General features: G+C 40.6%; 1 non-coding gene across 1 annotated transcript; it reads left to right on the top strand.

Annotated features, from left to right (window-relative positions):
• The first annotated feature begins 12,316 nt into the window (after nucleotides 1-12,316).
• On the top strand, nucleotides 12,317-12,423 carry LOC141688081 (small nucleolar RNA R71). Its single transcript, XR_012561548.1, has one exon. It is a non-coding gene; the product is annotated as a small nucleolar RNA R71 (small nucleolar RNA).
• The last annotated feature ends 1,200 nt before the right edge of the window (nucleotides 12,424-13,623 follow it).

Consider the following 13,623-nt stretch of genomic DNA (forward strand, 5'->3'; position numbering starts at 1 on the left):
TCACCAACTAAAGATTAAACCTGAAGATATTTCCAAGACAGCGTTCCGTACTAGGTATGGGCATTATGAGTTCTTGGTAATGTCCTTTGGATTAACCAACGCCCCAGCGGCTTTCATGGATTTAATGAATAGAGTATTTAAGAAGTACTTGGACAAGTGTGTGATAGTTTTTATCGATGATATTTTGATCTACTCAAGGACTGAGGCAGAACATGCAGAGCATTTGAGGATAGCTCTAGGAATACTCAGAGAGGAGCAGTTATATGCCAAATTCTCGAAGTGTGAATTCTGGCGGAATGAAGTACAGTTTTTAGGACATGTGATCAATAAAGAAGGAGTATTGGTCGACCCCTCCAAGATAGAGGCGGTCTCAAATTGGGAAAGGCCAACCACACCCACAGAGGTGAGGAGTTTCATAGGATTGGCCGGCTACTATCGTAGATTTGTACAGGACTTTGCGAAGATCGCAGCCCCTTTGACACGACTTACTCGTAAGACAGAGAAGTTTGAATGGACGGAGAAATGCGAGAACAGTTTTCAGGAATTAAAGAAAAGGTTGATAACGGCTCCAGTATTGGCATTACCGGACGGAAAAGGAGATTTTGTGATATATAGTGACGCGTCGCACAAAGGATTAGGATGTGTGCTTATGCAGCACGGTAAAGTTATTGCGTATGCGTCGAGACAACTGAAGGAATACGAGGTTAGATATCCTACTCATGACCTTGAGCTCGCGGCAATAGTATTTGCTTTAAAAATTTGGAGGCACTACTTGTATGGAGAGAAGTGCGAGATTTTCACAGACCATAAGAGCCTCAAGTACATATTTACGCAGAAAGAGCTCAACATGCGCCAGAGGAGATGGTTAGAACTAATCAAGGACTATGATTGTGAGATTCTCTATCATCTAGGGAAAGCCAATGTGGTGGCTGATGCCCTTAGTAGAAAGGAAAGACTCAGAATGATAACGACTTCGGAAGAGTTGATAAGGGATTTTGAGAAAATGGAAATAGAAGTAAAGGTAACCGGAACCGAAACTGAAAAGCTTTTTGAGATCTCAATGCAGCCAGAATTATTGGAAAAGATCAGATTGTGCCAGGAGAAAATAATGAATGAAGACAGAGAGTCAATGACTGGAGAGGAGATCCATACTGAGAAAGATGATAAAGGGATAATGAGGTACTCCTACCGAATTTGGGTTCCGAACGTTCAAGAACTTAAAGATGAGATTTTGGATGAAAGCCATAGTTCAAGGTATTCCATTCACCCGGGAAGTACCAAGATGTATAGGGATTTGAAGGAATATTACTGGTGGCCCAACATGAAGAGGGACGTAGCAGAATGGGTAAACAAGTGTTTGACTTGCCAAAGAGTAAAGGCAGAGCACCAGAGACCCAGTGGACTTTTGCGACCCCTGGAGATTCCCGAATGGAAATGGGAACAGATAGCGATGGATTTTGTTGTAGGCTTGCCAAGGACGAAAGCCAATCACGACGCCATTTGGGTAATTATAGACCGACTGACAAAGTCAGCTCATTTCATTCCTATCAATGAGAGATACACAGTCGATAGACTGGTGGACATTTACCTTAAGGAAATAGTGACACGACATGGAGTCCCAGCGTCCATTGTCTCAGACCGAGACCCTAGGTTCAACTCCAGATTTTGGAGGAGCTTTCAGGAATGTGCAGGGACCAAGTTAAATATGAGTACCGCGTACCATCCCCAGACGGATGGACAGAGTGAAAGGACCATCCAGACACTAGAGGATATGTTGAGAGTCTGTGCAATAGACCTTAAAGGAAGTTGGGATGATCACCTGCCGTTGATCGAGTTTTCTTATAACAATAGCTTTCATGCTAGCATCGGAATGCCGCCTTATGAGGCCCTGTACGGAAGAAGGTGTCGATCTCCCTTATACTGGGATGAAGTAGGAGAGCGGAAGATGCTCGGACCCGAAGTGGTCCAAAGGACCAAAGATATAGTGGATCTTATCAGAGGGCGACTTGTAGCAGCCCAAGACAGACAGAAGAAATATGCAGACCTAGCCCGAAAGGACAAGGAATATGAAGTAGGGGACTTAGTACTGTTGAAAGTATCCCCTTGGAAGGGATTAATGAGGTTCGGAAAGAAAGGAAAACTAAGCCCAAGATATATTGGACCCTTTGAGATATTAAGACGGATTGGAAAGTTAGCTTACGAGCTAGCCCTACCCCCTAATTTGCAACAAGTTCATAATGTGTTCCATGTGTCAATGCTAAGGAGGTATCATCGGGATGCCAGGCACATAGTGGAGTACGAGCAGGTGGATATGCAGCCAGATCTAACTTACGTGGAGAAGCCAGTAAGGATTATGGATAAGAAGGAGCAGGTGCTTCGGAACAAAGTGATCAAGCTAGTCAGAGTACTATGGCAGAATCATAATGTGGAAGAATCAACTTGGGAACTAGAGAGCACAATGCTAGAAAAGTACCCCCATTTGTTTTCTGTTTGATTCCGGGACGGAATCCTTTTAAGGAGGGGAGACTGTAATAACCCCAAAAATTTTTCAACTTTTTGTAACCCTTGTGAATAGTGTTTTAGCTGAATGAGAAAACTTTTCGCGCCACACTATGTAGGGGTTCTGTTATGGATATTCTGGGATTTTATTAGTACTCTATGAAGTATATAAGTGTATGTAAATATCGTCAGAATCCAATTCCGAACACTTTGGTTTTTCCCGGAAATCCACAAGGTACGGAGAGAATTGAGTATAAGGTAACAGGATAAAAAGGATTTAAATTTAAGGATTATATTAGAGGATCATAAAAAGGAATATAATGTATTGAGAAAGGTTAAGGGAACCTAAGTAATAAGATCCCGGGTATGATCCTTCAAACGATAAACGAGAACGAAAGTTAAGCGAACCGTATAACAGATCAGCGGTCATTAGGCAAACGATTAGGAAGTTAATCAAAGGGATTAGTGGTAATGATGTCATCCAACCAATAGAAAGAAGACAAGGAAGGAAGGATGACATCATGAGGATGAGGTAAGCATGACATGGGAAGGAAGGAGGTGTGGTTGAATAAGGACCACACAAATTCAAGGGCAAGGTAGTAATTTACTAAATCAAATACAAATCAAGCCAACCAAGCTAGCAAAATCATTTCATCAAAAATCAAAAACAACCAAGGCATTTGTTCTTAGGAGCTCTCGGCTTTTTACATTTTAAAGGCATAGATTTTTCAAAAATCAAGATCCAAGCATCCTAAATTGGTAAGAAAATTCCCTAATCATCTTTATGCTTAGTTATGGCTATATCATGAGTTTAAGCCATTAATTCTTTATCTAACTTCTTCATTTAATCAAGGAAGAAGACAATGAATAGTGTTTTTAAGTTTTTAACTTGAACTTTTTCTTGTTTTTCTTGAAGATCCAAGCTTTCCTAAGGCTTCTCAAAGCTTCTTAAGGCTTCCTAGCTCCACCCACCACTTCAAGGAAGGTATACCATTTCCAAACCCTAGGTTCATATATATTATAAGGTGATTTTGAGTAGTGGGTTGATATTGTATCTTGTTGTTATGATTTAGAGTTTGAGATTTGGTATGGTAGTGAATGGAATGGTAATTATTGTGGTTTTGATTTAAAAGAACTTAAGAATGATTAAAGTTAAGTTTAAGCATAAGTATGAAAGATTAAATTGAATTGGTTGGGGTGGTTATGATGTGATAAGGATGGAGGATGGTTGTATGTTGGATTTGAGGTTGATTTGGGTTGTTTGTGAATGGGTTAAAATTTGGAAATCACGTAAACATAGCCGTCGTAACGTCCGATTTTCTTTGGACTGTTTTTGTGCATAGCATTAGGACCCGAGAACCCCCTGCTAGATTGTGACCACTGCCATGTTTAGATAGCTCATGTTACGAGCTTCGTTTTGATATGTAGTTCGTTCGATTCCGATTTACGGTTTAGGAGAAACGACCGTTTCAAGTAACGGCGTTTCGCGAACGAAACTTTTTCCCTCGCCTTACTTTGGAATGTAGGTTAAAGACCAAAAAGGGTTAATTAATGTGTGAAACATTTATGGTAAGTGTGTTAGGCAGTTGGTAAGACATTCGCGAAAGAATCGTTTTAAAACTCGTAAAGGTTAAATTATTAAAAATGGTGGAGCCGAGGGTACCCGAGTGACTTAAGCAAATCGGTGAGCGCAAAACTAGCATTAGAGTCTAAGTTAGTTAAAGCATAGATTTACAAGTGATTTTGGTTTAATTCCAACTTACTTGTTGTTTATAGGTTATCAGACTCGTCCCGAGCCTTTCTCACCCCCAAGTCGCTCAGGCAAGTATTCTATCCGTTATACTGTTGTTGTGATGTATACATTTGTATATGCATGATCTTGCGATAAATGCCTATGGGTTATTTAGCAAAATTTTGCGATATATTGTAGCATGTGATATGGTATATATGCATGCCTGTTTCATATTCTTGAAATATATATCTGTTGGTTCATTTGATAATACCTATGCTAGAGGATAGCGGTATCTGACATATACCCTTAGTATAGGGACTCAAAGGTGAAAATATTTTCTAAAACCGGGAGTCGAGGATCCCGAGTAGATTTTATATGGATATGGATATATATATATATATATTTATATATATATATGGTTATAGTTTTCCAAACTATTAATCGAATAAGGTTTATTCGATAACTTTAAACTTCATTTTATTATTGAATATTATTTCGAATATTATTCGAGGGCTTATGACTCTTTTATTTATTTATTTGAATATTATTTGAATATTCATTCGAAGGCTTATGACTCTTTTATATTATTTATGAATATTATTTGAATATTCATTTGAGGATCTATGACTCCGATTATGTGCTGTAATATATTCTTTATTTTATTAAAGAGTAAGGTGTTAATAATCAAACTTATTTTCAATTATTCAAATAAAGATAATACTTTCATATAAGTATTTCTTTGGTTATTTAATGTTTATTTCAAGTATAAGTTTTAATACTTCTACTTCAATTATTTTTATAAAGATTATTCTTTATGGGAATATTATTTAAATAATAATATTCAGTCATTTTCTAAATATTCTGGGGACTGATTTACTTCATTAAATCAGCCTTACTCCAAACACTCTTTAAAGTGTTTTCGAGTCTTCAAAATGATTTTTAAAAGTCAGAGCGGATCCCAAAACTCATTTTTATATTTAAGATCTTCCTTTTTAAAGGGGATTTAAATACTCGCTCAAAAACCTGGGGAATCCGGCTCTGTGATGTATTTTATATTCGCAACGAGGTTGCAGATTTGGTAAATGAATTGATTACTTGCCCAACGTTCGGGAAGTAAGCCCATCTCATTGAGTCGGCATAAGCGACAGGCCGGGGTACGGTCTATTATTGTGTAAGTGGCTGGGTGGCAGTCCATCAACGCGTGAGGGGCCGGGGTACGGTCTAGCGCGAGGTCCTAATACGGCCAGGGTGATGACCGGTGAGGAATTCATCCATCTACAGTAGAAAAGGTTACTTATTGGTATCTTTGCCTAATCAGTGAGATATCGGGTTTATGCCAAAATTCTTTTCCTTTCCAAAATTCATTGGATGTTTCAAACTCTGTTCATACTTTACATAACAGAGGTTCCAGGAAATGTTTAAAGGGGTATATATATGTGGTTATATATATACCGGGACTAAATAAAGTATCTCATAACTTTTTCATTCAATAATATTTCAAAGATTGAATCTATTCAAGTCTTAACTTGTGGTCTCATCTATGGGGTGTTTTTCTTAAAACTTATAATACTTTGAACGGTGGCAGTTCAAGTAACTTTATATATGATATAAGTGTGGTGAAGTATTGGTAACTTCATTCCTTGTTTTTACTTATATCTAGTAAGTAATTATCTTGCATATGATAGAGATGCTATTAAGTATCCATTTAGATACTTATATTATTGTTATCACTATATATATTATCTTGCGAGCTGTAAGGCTCACTCTTGCTTTATTTCTTCATCACACAACAACAGTTAGGAGAGATGGCCAGACTCCAGCAGACCCAGCGCAAGCGCGTGGGAAGCGTCCCGCGTCTTCCCGATGATGTTGTAGCTGCTATAGCTGCAGAGGTAGATCCATTGTAGTTCAGACCATCTACTTTTGAGAATCAAATTATGTATAATTATAACTTGTGGCAGATAATGGCAATTAACTGTAAATTATCAAGTAATCATTTTGGGTTGTAAAAATTTTAAATTGTGGATTCAAAGACTTGTACTTATTTCAATTTCATCTCTGAGACTATAACGGGTTGTGGTGTGTGTTAGGGTGGGGTCACAGCATGAGGTTATTTATTATTAATTAAGTGAAGTGATATTGTGGAAAGAAAGACCGTGACAACCCGGATCCCCGACCCCGGATCTGGGGGTGTTACAGCATAGCTTCGTAACCGTGGATGCATAAGGGATGTTCATATGCTTTGCTCCCCTCAAAAACTTCAGAATTCCTTGGTAGATAAACTCACCAAGGTCCACATAGTATTCCTCATTCAGAATTCCCCACAACAACTGTGCTCTCTCAACTGTGACCTCGTGTGCATGTGAAGAAGGCAAAATATTAGCACATATAAATGCATTCCATGCACGGGCATACCTGTTCATGGCGATCGCCGGAAAGTGACGATACTCATTATTGGCTGGACTGCGGTTCCAAACTGTGCCCGGTCGACAGAGAGTCGCACAAATCAAATCCAAGTCAAAATCCTCAGCAGTCTTTTCATTCCAGTTCTCCTCCTCGGGCTTCCTCTCTCGCTGTCCAATCACACGGCGAATCACCGCAGGATGATAATCAACCGTCAGCCCACGAACTACAGAAAACCCATTCTTTTCAGCCTTCGCGTTCGCGTAGAACTCGCGAACAACACTCATCGGTACTGCTTCGGGTGACTCACAAAAAGCTATCCACCCCTTCTCTGCAATCATGGGCAACAACTCACCATCCCTCCCTGATGGTAAAAACCCCCTCTCCTTCAGAATCGGCTTCCCCAACAGCCTAGTGTACTCCTCCTCCGCAGCTCTGTCAGTTAACTGAGGCCTTGCAGCAGTACCCCTTGATGAATCAGCAGTAGGAACTGTGCTGCTGCTGTCAATAGTGCGTGCTCTCTTGGGTGCCATTGATTTGTGAATAAAAGTGTGTAAGAACTAATTTTTGATGTTTATGAGAGGGTTTAAGTGTAGGAAGTTTGTGGGAGATATGTGGGATAAAATCATGGGGTAATGGGAAAAGAATTCGTGGGTTTATGGGCTGTGATGGGTTTTTGTGTTTTTGTTTGTTTTTTTTTTCTGAACTGTAAAAAATTTTCTGGAACTCGACCCCTGCGCGGCCGCTCAGCATTTCTGCGCGGACGCGCAGCAAGCTGCGCGGGCGCGCAGAGGGTCTCTGGAAAAAAAAAATTCAGCCCCTGTTTTCTGATTTTTTTATGTTTTTGGATAGGTTATTAACTTCTAAGGGTTCCTGTAACAACAATTCATGGGTTGCCTCCCACGCAGCGCTTCTTTTTCGTCATTAGCTTGACGTTCCGTACCTTTCTCAAGTAGTCAACAAAATGGCACTAACCACCTCTCAGTTTGCCATGTCCCCATAGTAGTGCTTCAACCGCTGACCGTTAACCTTGAATGCTTGGTCCGAATCATTCTCAAAAATTTCCACCGCTCCATGTGGAAACACAGTTTTGACAATAAAAGGTCCAGACCACCTTGATTTCAACTTCCCAGGAAAAAGTCGGAGCCGAGAGTTGAATAACAGAATTATTGCCCTGGCACAAATAACTTAGGATGTAGCTTCCTATCGTGCCACCTCTTCACCTTTTCCTTATACATTTTGTTATTCTCGTACGCTTGAAGTCGAAATTCATCAAGTTCATTAAGCTGAAGCATTCTTTTCTTACCAGCTGCATCTAAATCCAGGTTCAATTTCTTCAATGCCCAGTAGGCCTTACGCTCAAGCTCCGCCGGTAGATGACATCCCTTACCGTACACCAACTGAAACGGTGATATCCCAAGTGGAGTTTTGTATGCTGTTCTGTAAGCCCAAACAGCTTCATCGAGCTTTAAAGACCAATCCTTCCTTGACGGACAAACAACATTCTCTAGAATGCGCTTTATCTCTCTGTTAGACACTTCCGCTTGACCATTTGTTTGCGGATGATAGGCAGTAGCTACTCGATGATTCACATTATAACGCTGCATCATAGAAGTGAACTTACGGTTGCAAAAATGCGATCCTTCATCACTTATGATTACCCGAGGCGCTCCAAACCTTGTGAAAATTTGCTTATGAAGAAAATTTAGTACTACCTTTGCATCATTTGTCGGTAAAGCTTTAACTTCGACCCATTTTAAGACATAATCGACTGCCAGCAAGATGTACTGATTATTGCAAGACGAGATAAAAGGCCCCATGAAATCGATTCCCCATACATCAAAGACCTCGACTTCAAGCATCACATTTAATGGCATCTCATCCTTCCTTGACAAATTTCCCACTCTTTGGCAACGATCACACCTTAAAACAAACTAATGAGCATCCTTGAACAAAGTAGGCCAGAAAAAACCTGCTTGCAGAATACGAGCTGCCGTCTTCTCACCTCCATAGTGTCCACCATAAACCGTGGAATGGCAGTCTCGTAATATCCCCTCCGTCTCACAGAACGGGATATATCTCCTGATGATCTGATCAGCTCCCTGTCTAAACAAATATGGTTCATCCCACATATACCACTTCACCTCATGCAGAAACTTCTTCTTTTGAGCGGATGTCAAATTAAGCGGCATTATATTGCTGACAAGATAGTTTACAATATCTGCAAACCATGGTTCTTCCTCCTGAATTACAAACAACTGCTCATCCGGAAAAGATTCATTGATTAATGTCCTATCTTGTGAAGTAGAATCGGGATTCTCCAACCTAGAGAGATGGTCAGCTACTTGATTCTCGGTATCTTTTCTATCTTTGATCTCTAACTCAAATTCCTGAAGTAAAAGCACCCAACGAATGAGTCTCGGCTTCGAATCCTTCTTAGAAACCAGATAGCGAATAGCTGCATGATCAGTGAATACTGTCACTTTCGTACCAAGCAGATAAGATTGAAATTTCTCAAAGCCGAAGACTATAGCCAAAAGCTCCTTCTCAGTAGTGGTGTAGTTCAATTGGGCCCCATTTAAAGTCTTACTCGCATAGTAGACCACATGGAAGAGATTTTTCTTGCGCTGTCCCAGAACTGCACCTACCGCATAGTCACTCGCATTACACATCATCTCAAATGGTTCTGTCCAATCTGATGCTGTAATAACTGGTGTCGTGATCAAACTCTCCTTGAGAGTCTCGAATGCTGCCAAACATTCATCATCAAATTTAAAAGGCACATCTTTCTCAAGTAAATTGCACAACGGCTTAGATATCTTTGAAAAGTCCTTGATGAATCGCCGATAAAAACCCGCATGACCGAGAAAACTACGGATTCCTTTCACCGAATTAGGTGGGGGAAGATTTTCAATGACTCCCACCTTGGCTTTGTCCACCTCCAGACCTTTGCTAGAGACCTTATGCCCAAGGATAATGCCTTCACGCACCATAAAATGACATTTCTCCCAATTAAGCACCAAATTAGTTTCCACGCATCTTTTGAGTACGGCGCGCAGATTATTCAAACATTCATCATATGAGTGTCCAAAGACGGAGAAATCATCCATGAACACTTCGACGTTATTTCCAATCATGTCAGAGAATATAGCCATCATACATCTCTGAAAGGTGGCCGGGGCGCCACATAACCCAAACAAAACTCTACGAAAAGCAAATGTGCCAAATGGACAAGTGAAGGTAGTCTTTTCCTGATCCTCTGGTGCAATACAAATCTGATTATACCCGGAATAACCATCCAGAAGACAAAAATACTCATGTCCCGCTAATCTGTCAAGCATTTGATCAATGAATGGGAGAGGGAAGTGATCCTTCCTTGTGGCTTTGTTCAATTTTCTATAATCCATGCATACTCTCCATCCTGTAACTGTTCGAGTATGGATGAGCTCATTCTTTTCATTTGCGACCACAGTGATACCTCCTTTCTTAGGTACACATTGCACGGGGCTCACCCACGAGCTGTCAGAAATAGGATAAATGATGTCTGCCTCTAGCCATTTCAGAATTTCTTTCTTCACCACCTCCTTCATGATCGGGTTCAGTCTTCGCTGCTGTTCCACAGTTGGCTTACTACCTTCCTCTAACAGAATTTTATGCATACAATATGAAGGACTTATCCCCTTGATGTCTGCTATGGTCCATCCTATAGCCGATTTGAATTCTCTCAAAATCCTTAAGAGCTTGTCTTTCTCACTACCTGAAAGGTCAGCTGAAATAATAACAGGTAACGTAGATGAATCACCTAAAAAAGCATACCTCAAGTGTTCAGGTAATGGTTTGAGCTCTAAGGTAGGTGCTTCCTCTATTGATGGTTTGAGCTTCCCTTCAGCATTCTTAAGGTCAGAAGTACCAAGAGATTCAAATGGTATGTCGAGCTTTCGCTTCCATGGAGAAGCGTTCAGATATTGTAATTGCTCGTTGCTATCTTCATCATCGCTGTCAAAATCCCCCACTAAGGCCTTTTCCAATGCATCAGACATTAGCATGTGATCGAGTTCCGAAGTAACTGCGGAATCAATCACATCCACTTTTAAACACTCCTCATCTTCTGTAGGGAATTTCATTGCCTTGAATACGTTGAAGGTCACATCCTGATCTTGGACCCGCATAGTAAGTTCCCCTTTTTGCACATCTATCAAGGTACGGCCAATAGCCAAGAAAGGCCTCCCCAAGATTATGGGAATCTTCTTATCTTCCTCAAAATCCAGAATAACAAAATCAGCAGGAAAGAAGAGCTTATCCACATTGACGAGCACATCCTCAACTATTCCCCTTGGGTAAGTAATGGAATGGTCCGCCAATTGTAGCGACATGTATGTGGGTTTTGGATCAGGTAGATCCAGCTTTTTAAAGATCGACAACGGCATCAGATTAATGCTTGCTCCCAGATCACAAAGGCACTTGTCAAAAGTTAGATTGCCAATGGTGCAAGGAATGGTGAAGCTTCCTGGATCTTTCAGTTTTGGTGGTAACTTTTATTGCAGAACCGCGCTGTATTCTTCCGTGAGAGCAACGGTTTCAAGGTCATCCAGTTTCACCTTTCTTGAAAGAATAGTCTTCATAAACTTCGCATAACTAGGCATTTGTTCCAGCGCCTCAGCGAAAGGTATATTGATGTGAAGTTTCTTGAACACCTCCAGAAACTTCCCGAACTGTCTATCCAGCTTTTGTTGCTGCAATCTCTTAGGAAAAGGTGGTGGAGGATAGAGCTGTTTATCCCCTGTATTAGCCTCAGGCAGAGTGTGTTCAACAGTAGTCTTCCTTGGTTCCGCCGCTTTCTCCTTTTGCTTAGATTCTTCATCTCTAACTTCAGCTTCGACTTCTTTTGCCTTTTCAGCATCAGCTACTTTTCCAGACCTTAAGGTAATAGCCTTGACTTGCTCTTTAGCTTCCTTCCTGCCTGGTACTTCCGTGTCACTGGGAAGAGTGCCAGGTTGACGATTGAGCACTGCATTGGCTAATTGACCGATTTAATTTTCCAAGGTCTTGATAGAAACCGCCTGACTCTTGCACAATAGCTTAAGTTCCTCAAAATCAGCACTAGTAGGTGCAGCTGCACTTCCCTGTTGAGGATATGATTTCCTTGTAGCATACTGCTGTGGTTGCTAGAATCCAGGTGGGTTAAACTGTTTACTTACTCCTTGCTGATATGGTGGCTGAATAGCATTCTGATTATTTCCCCAGCTGAAATTTGGATGATTTCTGTTGTTAGGATGATAGGTCATTGGCACAGGCTGCTGTTGTCGCTGATAATTATTCACATACTGAACAGATTCGTTGACAAGAGAACACTGATCCGTAGCATGAGAACCTGCACAAAGCTCACAAACCATAGCTATTTGATTAACTCCATACGTAGCCAAAGAATCAACCTTCATTGATAGCGCTTGGAGCTGGGCTGCAATAGCGGTGGCTGCATCAACTTCCAGAATACCTGCTACCTTGCCTGACGTCATCTTCTGAGTTGGGTTTTGATGCTCATTTGCAGCCATCGTCTCGATAAGATTATACGCCTCAGTATAGCTTTTAGCCCATAAGGCGCCTCCAGCTGCTGCATCGAGCATGGGCCGAGATTGGGCCCCCAAACCATTATAAAAACCAGTGATTACCATCCAATCCGGCATTCCATGATGTGGACATTTTCTAAACATTTCCTTGTAGCGTTTCCAAGCCTCGCACATAGATTCTGTAGGTTGCTGCGCAAACTGAGTAAGAGCACTCCTCATAGCAGCAGTCTTTGCCATTGGATAAAACTTCACCAGAAACTTTTGCGCAAGATCTTCCCATGTAGTGATGGACCCAACTGGTTCAGAATGTAACCAGTCTTTATCCTTATCCCTCAGTGAGAATGGGAAAAGCCTCAACTTGATAGCCTCATCAGTCACGCCATTATACTTAAAAGTGCTGCAGATCTCGACAAAATTCCTTATGTGCATGTTGGGGTCTTCAGTTGCCGCTCCTCCAAAAGAAACAAAATTCTGCACCATCTGAATAGTGCCCGGCTTGATTTCAAAGGTGTTAGCTTGAATAGCCGGATGAAGGATGCTTGACTGAATGTCATCAATTTTAGGCCGAGAAAAATCCATAAGAGCTGGATCAGCTTGAACAATACGATCTCCCATATTTACTGGTTCTTTCTGCTCAGTTCCTGAATCCGAATCCTCAAAATCTAACTTCTCCGGAGTATCAAGAACTTCGTCTTTCTCCTCAGCTGTATCTAAGGTCCTCTTGCGAGCACGAGAACGAGTTTGCATAAACGCTTGCTAAAGTACCTGAAACACAACCGAAAAGAGTAATTAACTACTACGTCCTAATCACTGAGTCCTAATGACCAATGATGGTAAGTACATAAACTAAACAAATACGCCGAGTCCCCGGCAGCGGCGCCAAAAACTTGTTAGGGCGTAATCACGCACTAATATTCACGCAAGTATACGCGTTCGCAAGTAATATAGAATACTTTCTAGTTCGTTCCCTCAGAGACTCAGACTAAGTTATTGTCTAATTAAACTCACTCACCAATGTATGATTACTTCTCAATGTTAAGATAATAACACTTAAAATTGTTGATTAAATATTAACTATAATTAACTACTTAATTAACCACTTAACTAACACTTCAATTTATCAATAATAAAACACTCATGAGATCATAACTTCATTATTAATTCCTTCTATAGCCATTGTTATTACCTTTAGCATGTGACAGTGATGATATTAATCGAATAACACGAAACTGATAAAAGCCAACTTTCATTGTACTAATACCATTCTACCAAGCATCCACAATTAAGATAGAAGTTGAATAGTCATCAATCATGTTGAGTTCCTATATGTCTACAGAAATTGACAACACAACAATTTAAGCACAAGTTATTCCTTTTGATTACATAGGGCAAATAAAACTGTTAGAATTACCCACTAATCAT

Source organism: Apium graveolens, chromosome 9 (assembly GCF_009905375.1).
Source record: "Apium graveolens cultivar Ventura chromosome 9, ASM990537v1, whole genome shotgun sequence".
NCBI lineage: Eukaryota > Viridiplantae > Streptophyta > Magnoliopsida > Apiales > Apiaceae > Apium > Apium graveolens.